Below are 6,650 nucleotides of genomic sequence, written 5' to 3' on the forward strand. Positions count from 1 at the left end.
TGCAATGCCATTAGGGGAGACTCAGCCCTGAGCTCAGAGGAGGTAAATCTTGGTCCCGTTTGAAATACAGCAAGCCCAGGAGAAAACCGGTCCCCAAAACCTTCCTGCCTCACTCCACGAGGCTGCCTGCTCTCAGTTCGGGTGGCTGGTGCCCACCGTGCTAGGGCGGGATCTTTTCAGCAGTTTTTCAGGTCAGTTCCCCTTTTTCTTTTCATGCACACGGAAAAGCGCAGTCTCACATCTTCGTCCCAGAAGGCAGGTCAATGACTGGACATCAGGCTATGGAGGGGAGGGGAGAGGGAAGCTCTGATGGCTCTGGAAGACCTGAGGCTCTGCGTGGTGCAGAAGCGCCCTGCCCTGGCTCCAAGATCTCCACCCCTCTCTCCGGCCATCCCCAGCACCTCGCTTAGGGACACTGCCCAGCCCCACGGTAGCTTGTCTGCAGCAGCTGCTGCACCCAGACTGCCTGGTCCTCAGCAGTGCCCTTTGGGTCCCTGAGATGAGGCCCAAGGCCACCAGGAGGCTGCTGCCCCGGCATCCCAGCGGGACTTTTGTTACCAGCGGCTGGGGCGGGCGGGGGGGGAAAATGGTGCCGCGCTGCTGGCCAGGCTCTGCGCGTGGGGGACGGGATGTGGGTGGCTGTGCCTCTGTCTGTGTCAGAGCCCCCAGACCCACAGTGGTGGCCAGTGTCTGTTGCAGTTCTTGTCAAGAGGAAGATGAATCATGCAGAGAGCATCCCCGCTAAAATATCCCTTCCAGAGCCAAGCCTGAGAGTGTTCTGCCTAGCACCAGTGAGAAAAAACGGGCTTTGTTTAAACAGAGGGTCAGTGTCTCAGCTGGTCTAAATCAGCTAAGCTCCATGAAGTCAAACAGAGATGTTCTGATTTGCAGGGACTGTGGATTTGGCCCATGGTTTTTAAGCAAATGTGTCCTCTTTAAATCACAAACACCACAAACAAATTTGTGGTGCCTGGGGAAAAAAAAAGTAGAGACTTGCTCCTTGTGAACGTCCCCTAAAACATCATTTCCCCTCTCCCTTGTCCACCCGCCCGCTCCCACATACTGTGACAAAGCTAGGCAGTTTTCCTAGTGGGATGAGAGGTCAGGGTGGCCAGGGCTAATTAAGCTCCATAATAATACTTGGAAATAAAATGAAACTTAGAGCCGTCAGTCGTGCATACCAGCTCCTGGGCCTGTGCCCAAGGGAGGGTGAGGATACTGCGTCCCTCCAGCCACCAGCACAGTTTTGTGGGCAGAGAAACGGATGCTTTGGGGACTTGGTGCCAGAGGAGGTCACCAGGTGATGGCTCAGGTCCTGGGGCAGCCAGGCTGGGGGTTGTTGTCCTCCACCTTTCCTGGGTGGGGAAGTTATTGTCCGACATTCCTGGGGCAAGGCGACTGAGAGCTGTGTCTTTTAGACACAGCAGGGAGCACTGATGTGTGCATGTAGGGAGGGAGCACAGGGACCACGTAAAGGGTATGCACCCAAGGTGCTGCAGGGTGCACAGCCTGGCCAGAGGTGGGATGTTGCTCCAAGAGAAGGTTGGAAGAGCATGACTGTAGAAACACAGGAGGCATTTATCGTACGGTAGGCATTGGCCACCAGTGTCCAGCCCGCCTTCGCCAGCACTAATGTCAGCTCAAACAGACAGAGGAAGAAATAGGGGAAAGGATGGATCAAGTCTCCTCATGCCAGGTGCCGTTATCGTGCTGTGGCTTTTGACTTATTTCTGAGCCGCATGTGACTGACTGCTCCATGCCCAGTCCTCGGAGTTTTCCTTCCTTCCTTCGGTCCTCAGCCAGCCGAGCTGGAAATAGGACTGGTGGGGACCACGTGCAGCAGCACATGCCTTCACACAGCTGCTAAAAGCAGCACCTTCCTTTCCAGCACTTCCAAAGGGTGAAGGGTGCTGTAGGCACCTCCTTGCTTTGGCTTCAGTGCTTCTGCGTGACAGTGTCTGGACCCGGTGCCAACCTGTTTCACTCCAGTCTTTCACCAGTGCAACCCTCTGGGCACCAGTGCTACCAGTCCTGACATAACCCACCTAAAAGCCAATGCTGGCACTCTCACCCCATTTTTGTTTAATGCCTCAGGGGGCCATTTAAGGCTTGGAATAAAGAGGGACTGGATTTCTTTAACATATACTTGTTCTTGGACAGTGGAAATACCATGACAAGAATAATTCTTGGATCATCTTAGCTCCGGTGTGAGCCTCCTGAGGTGTTAGGAAAAAGGAAGTGCTGATAACTGTAAATACAGATATGGACAGAGTGTAGAGATAGCTAGATTTATTTGGGTTTACATGGAAACTATTCTTTCCTGCAGAAATATAACACCCAACAATAATAATTATTATCAGCAGACATCTTTCATCATTCCTTCACTGTGCAGTGCTGCAAATTTTCACCAGGCCTGTGCTGGAAGGAGGCTGGGCTGGATGGAGAGTCCTTCCTATTCCCATCTGCACCATCCAGCTCCAAACCAGCCTTTCTCCACTCCATGCCTCAGGTCCTATGGGTTAAACGGGGGATAGAAACCCGCTCTGAGTACTCTCAAAGCCTGGCAGTTGGGCAGGGAAAGCACATGCTGCTTAGGACAAAAGTCTGAATTTTGGTGGTGTGCTTGCGCAGCTCCGGGGTGTGGGTGGGAACCACCTCTCCCATCCCAAGGACCCCACCTGGGCCTCCCCTTAACCAGAGCAATCAACCACAGCTGATGCTGCTGCACCACCCCTGCTAAAAGCACACCGCAGCTATGCAGAGCTGTTCTGGAGCTCAGTGCCCAGGTTTTGTAGCTGGAGTCCATGGATGGTCACATCATTTATCCATTTCTGTGAACCATCTCCCTAAACCTCGGGCATTGGCTAAGGCTGACCTCCAGCACAGCCTGCCTCTGCTGGAGGCTCCTCAGTGATGTGGAGGAGCAGCGAGTCAGAGGTAAACCTGAGCTCATCTTCTCTCGGCGGTGGCTGGTCCTCTCCAGCCAGCATCTTCTTGTGTTCCTTGGAAGAGTAATGAGAAGTTGGTAAACACCAGCTGTTCTGCTAAGCAGAGGTGGGTGAAGTATGTAAACTGGGCAATTTAGATTAAAAATAATTTATTTTCACAGCAACCTGGGGTTTTGTCCAGTCATAATTGGGATCATAAATATGTATGCTAGAAGGTATGTTGGAGGTTGATGCCGGGAGGCTGAGCCACAGCCAGGAGTCACTAACTGTAACTGCACGTGCTTAAATAACCCTCCCCTTGCCTGCACTACGGTAAGGTGGGCAGCACAGCCTGTCTGTGTGCGCTGAGGTGGGGGGCTATGCCTGCACCGCTGGTGTCCCTGCCCTGAGAGCTTGCCGTGTCCCTGAGGGAGGGGAGAAACAAAACCAAAAAGAGGAAGGACAGGGCAGCTGGGAAATGGCCAAGGACTGTGGACAGGGAATAATGAGGCCAGATGTAAAAAAAATTCCCAGCTGAGATTTAATACTTATTGTGCTGAGATGGCATCGGGCATGGGTCAGCTCTGGAGCTGTCATCTCTGCCGTCACTGGCCACCCAGGTATCCCCAGGACTTACCAGCACTGATCTCCAGAGCCACTTTCTGCTCTCGTGGGCACTTTGCATTCAGCAGGACTGATGGGGGACCAGTGCTGGATGTTGTACTGGGCTTTGCCAGGGAAAACATCCCTCTGGGACTGGAGAGGGCAGAGAATGAACTGGTAAACGTGGTGCAGAAAACTTTATCCCTTCTGAGTGTGCGGCTGGTAGAAACCATGTGTGCTAGTGACAGGGACACAGGGAATGGCAACTGGGTCTCCTGGTACCAGTTGATGGGCAAAGAGCTCCGTGTTCCTGTCTTGTCCCAGCTCTGCAGACAAGCACGATGGTGCCAGGGTGCACTGGGGGTCCCAGATAAGCTGCTTACAGCTCCTGCGTGCTGTCCCAACAGCTATGGCTCCCCAGAGAGGGAAACGGGCAGGAAACCTGGCAGCAAGAGGCTCCCCTCGCCACAGCACTGGAGACAAGTGTAGGAAACAGCACAAGTGCCAACAATTCCTGTCACGCTACAGGGAGTGGGGGGGGAAAGACTCTGTACTTGGCTGCCATGAGGGCTGTTGGGATACAGTCCAGGAATCAGGATGAATACAAAGAAATGAGCCCCTGAGCACCAGACGGTTTTTGAGAAAGGAAGAATAAATTCTTGCATAACCACATTCCCTTTGTGCACTGGTTATGGGGTGGTTGTTTTATTTTGCTATTTTATTTTGGGTTTTTTTCCTTTCTTTTGCACCTGCTCTGACAGTGGCGTTGGGGCCACACAAGAATGCATAAACATAGATTGGTGCGTAGGGAGCAATGGCTGCAGCATTTATGTCCTGTCTCTAAGGTTTAATTCTGTCTGGGACACCTTCAGTTCCTTGCAGCTGTTTTTTGAATTGCAGCATGACGACTTCTTATGCTGTTCAAGATTTAAGCCATGCTTGATCCCAAAGTATTAGTACAATATTAATCAGGTTAAAAAAAAAATCTTTGCTCCAGTGCTTTGGGAAGGATTGGCAGAGGTTCCTATGTGACTCCGGTGCGTCAGGCTTGTGTTTTTCTGAAGTCTCTGCCAGACCTCCCTAAACCATCAGCTGGGCTTTCCCATCTTGTCCATCTCATGATCTGACAGCAGAATAAACTGCATGCTCTGGTGGTGGCTACACTTGGGGCAGACCATGCCGGAGCACCGCTGAGGTCCAGGGCACCTGCGGGGTGCTGAGTATCCCTGGGCAGCCAAACTTGTCAGGAGGGTCATTGCCTTCTGAGTCACCTCTCTGCCCTCTGTGTCTGCATCGTCTTATGTCTGTTTTGGAAGCTCTGTGATACTCCAGAAGCTCCAGTCTTTGGGGATGACAGGCCCTGCTTTGTACCTGGCTTCTGCAGAGTAGCGTTCGTGAGTCTGTTCTGGCTTCTGTCAGTCCTTTCCGTCTGTGTCCTGCTGAACCCCCCCATAAAGTACCGGTGTCTGGGATTGACATCTTTTCTTAAACCTCCTTGACGCTATCTTGATAAACTAGTAGCCATGAGCACTAGCAGTATTGTTTGTTCTCAGATTCTTTCCAAACCTGCATTGAAAACTGGCACATAACTACTTTTTTGATGCAACATCCTCTGTTCTCAATATTCATCTCAGATTTGAAATCTCTCGATCTTGTTTATCTGTTGTATTTTCATGTGGAAGGATACAATGAATAAAGAGACACTTAGGAAAGAGTATCTGTTAGATACTTTACAAATCCTAATAGTCTCTGAAAGGACATCTGGTGATTTGCATTTGCTTTTTGGCAGGAAGGCTGTTGCCTTGGGAAGTCAGCAGGTGTCCCTTCGATGGTGCCACAGCTGCTGAAAATTTCATCTTGCTTTTGGCCAAGCTGAAGCCTGCTCCTGCCTCTCCTCTAAGACCTAAGCCAGGGTGTGATGGGTGGTGTTTCAGTGCCTTACTCCAGAGTGTCATCTGCTGTGACATTGTCCTGCCAGCCTGGCATGCTGCTAGCAGTCTTGTTCTTCCACTTGCATTTTAACTCAGGTTTGTGACTGTCTACATCTGGCTGATGGAGAAGGAAAATGTCACATGAAGGACTGAGAATGGGTGATGGGCTCTGACTTGTTGGTGGAGCAGCTTCTCTTCCAATTTACTTCACTCCCTTATTTTTACTTCCAGTGCAATAAACCTTCCCAGGGCAGATCCTGTGCTGCCTGGATCATTCCCTTCTTTTTATTGGTACCATTTCTGTAAGGCTCCTCCTGGAAATCCATCTTGGGTGTTTTGTGTCAGCAGAGGCATGTCACGGTGTGTCACTTGCATTTGGGACTTCCTCGTGTCTTTGTTCTGCCTGTAATACACAAAGATTTTCGCTAAGGTTTGGTGGCACCGGGTCTGTGAGCTGGGGGTATTGCCTACACTAAGCGAAGACTCTGAGCACATTGCTTGCCATGGCGTTGTGGGAACTTCCACCCTGCAGCTCCTGCTGTGGTTGTGCCAGCACAGACGCTTCAGCGCGGCTTTGCCAGCTTGGGCTGTGCCACCTCCGCTTCCAGAGCGCTGAAGAAGTTTCTCTTCACTCACAAAACTCCTGATGTCCTGCTGCTGTTTTGACACTGAGTTGGAGGTTGATCTGGACGCAGATGCCTTGCTCTGAGCTCGTCTGGGCACTCGCTTGTGTGCAGATTTGCACTACCTGCAGTGTCACCCATGGGCATAACAGAAACCTTCAGTCACGGCTTTGGCAGGGTGGCTCTTTCCTTTGCTTTTCCGCTCTGCAAGCTTTGGGATAACAATTTCTCTTGCCATGGTGACTGTACAGGAACCGTATGCACATTGTTTTCCATTGTTATGTTTTTCCCAGCGCCACCCACAGAACTGTGGGTGCAGTTATGTTTCTCTTTTGCTTTTTATCTCTGCATACTTCTTAGATGTGTTCTTGCTTTATCTCATTTCTTCTGCTGGAGTGTGGCATATTGCTCAGCTTGCTTCAGTTGCCCAGCAAGCCTTACCCTAGGTGCCATTTCACAGACAAACTCCTTCTTCCTATTCTGTAGTGAAAAAACCACAGCTCTGAAGGCTGGATTATTTTACAAGTCAGGTGCTTTGTGAACTTCATCCATAAACAAATCCGTTC

Source organism: Phaethon lepturus, unplaced genomic scaffold (genome assembly GCF_000687285.1).
Source record: "Phaethon lepturus isolate BGI_N335 unplaced genomic scaffold, ASM68728v1 scaffold29805, whole genome shotgun sequence".
In the NCBI taxonomy this organism is placed as follows: domain Eukaryota; kingdom Metazoa; phylum Chordata; class Aves; order Phaethontiformes; family Phaethontidae; genus Phaethon; species Phaethon lepturus.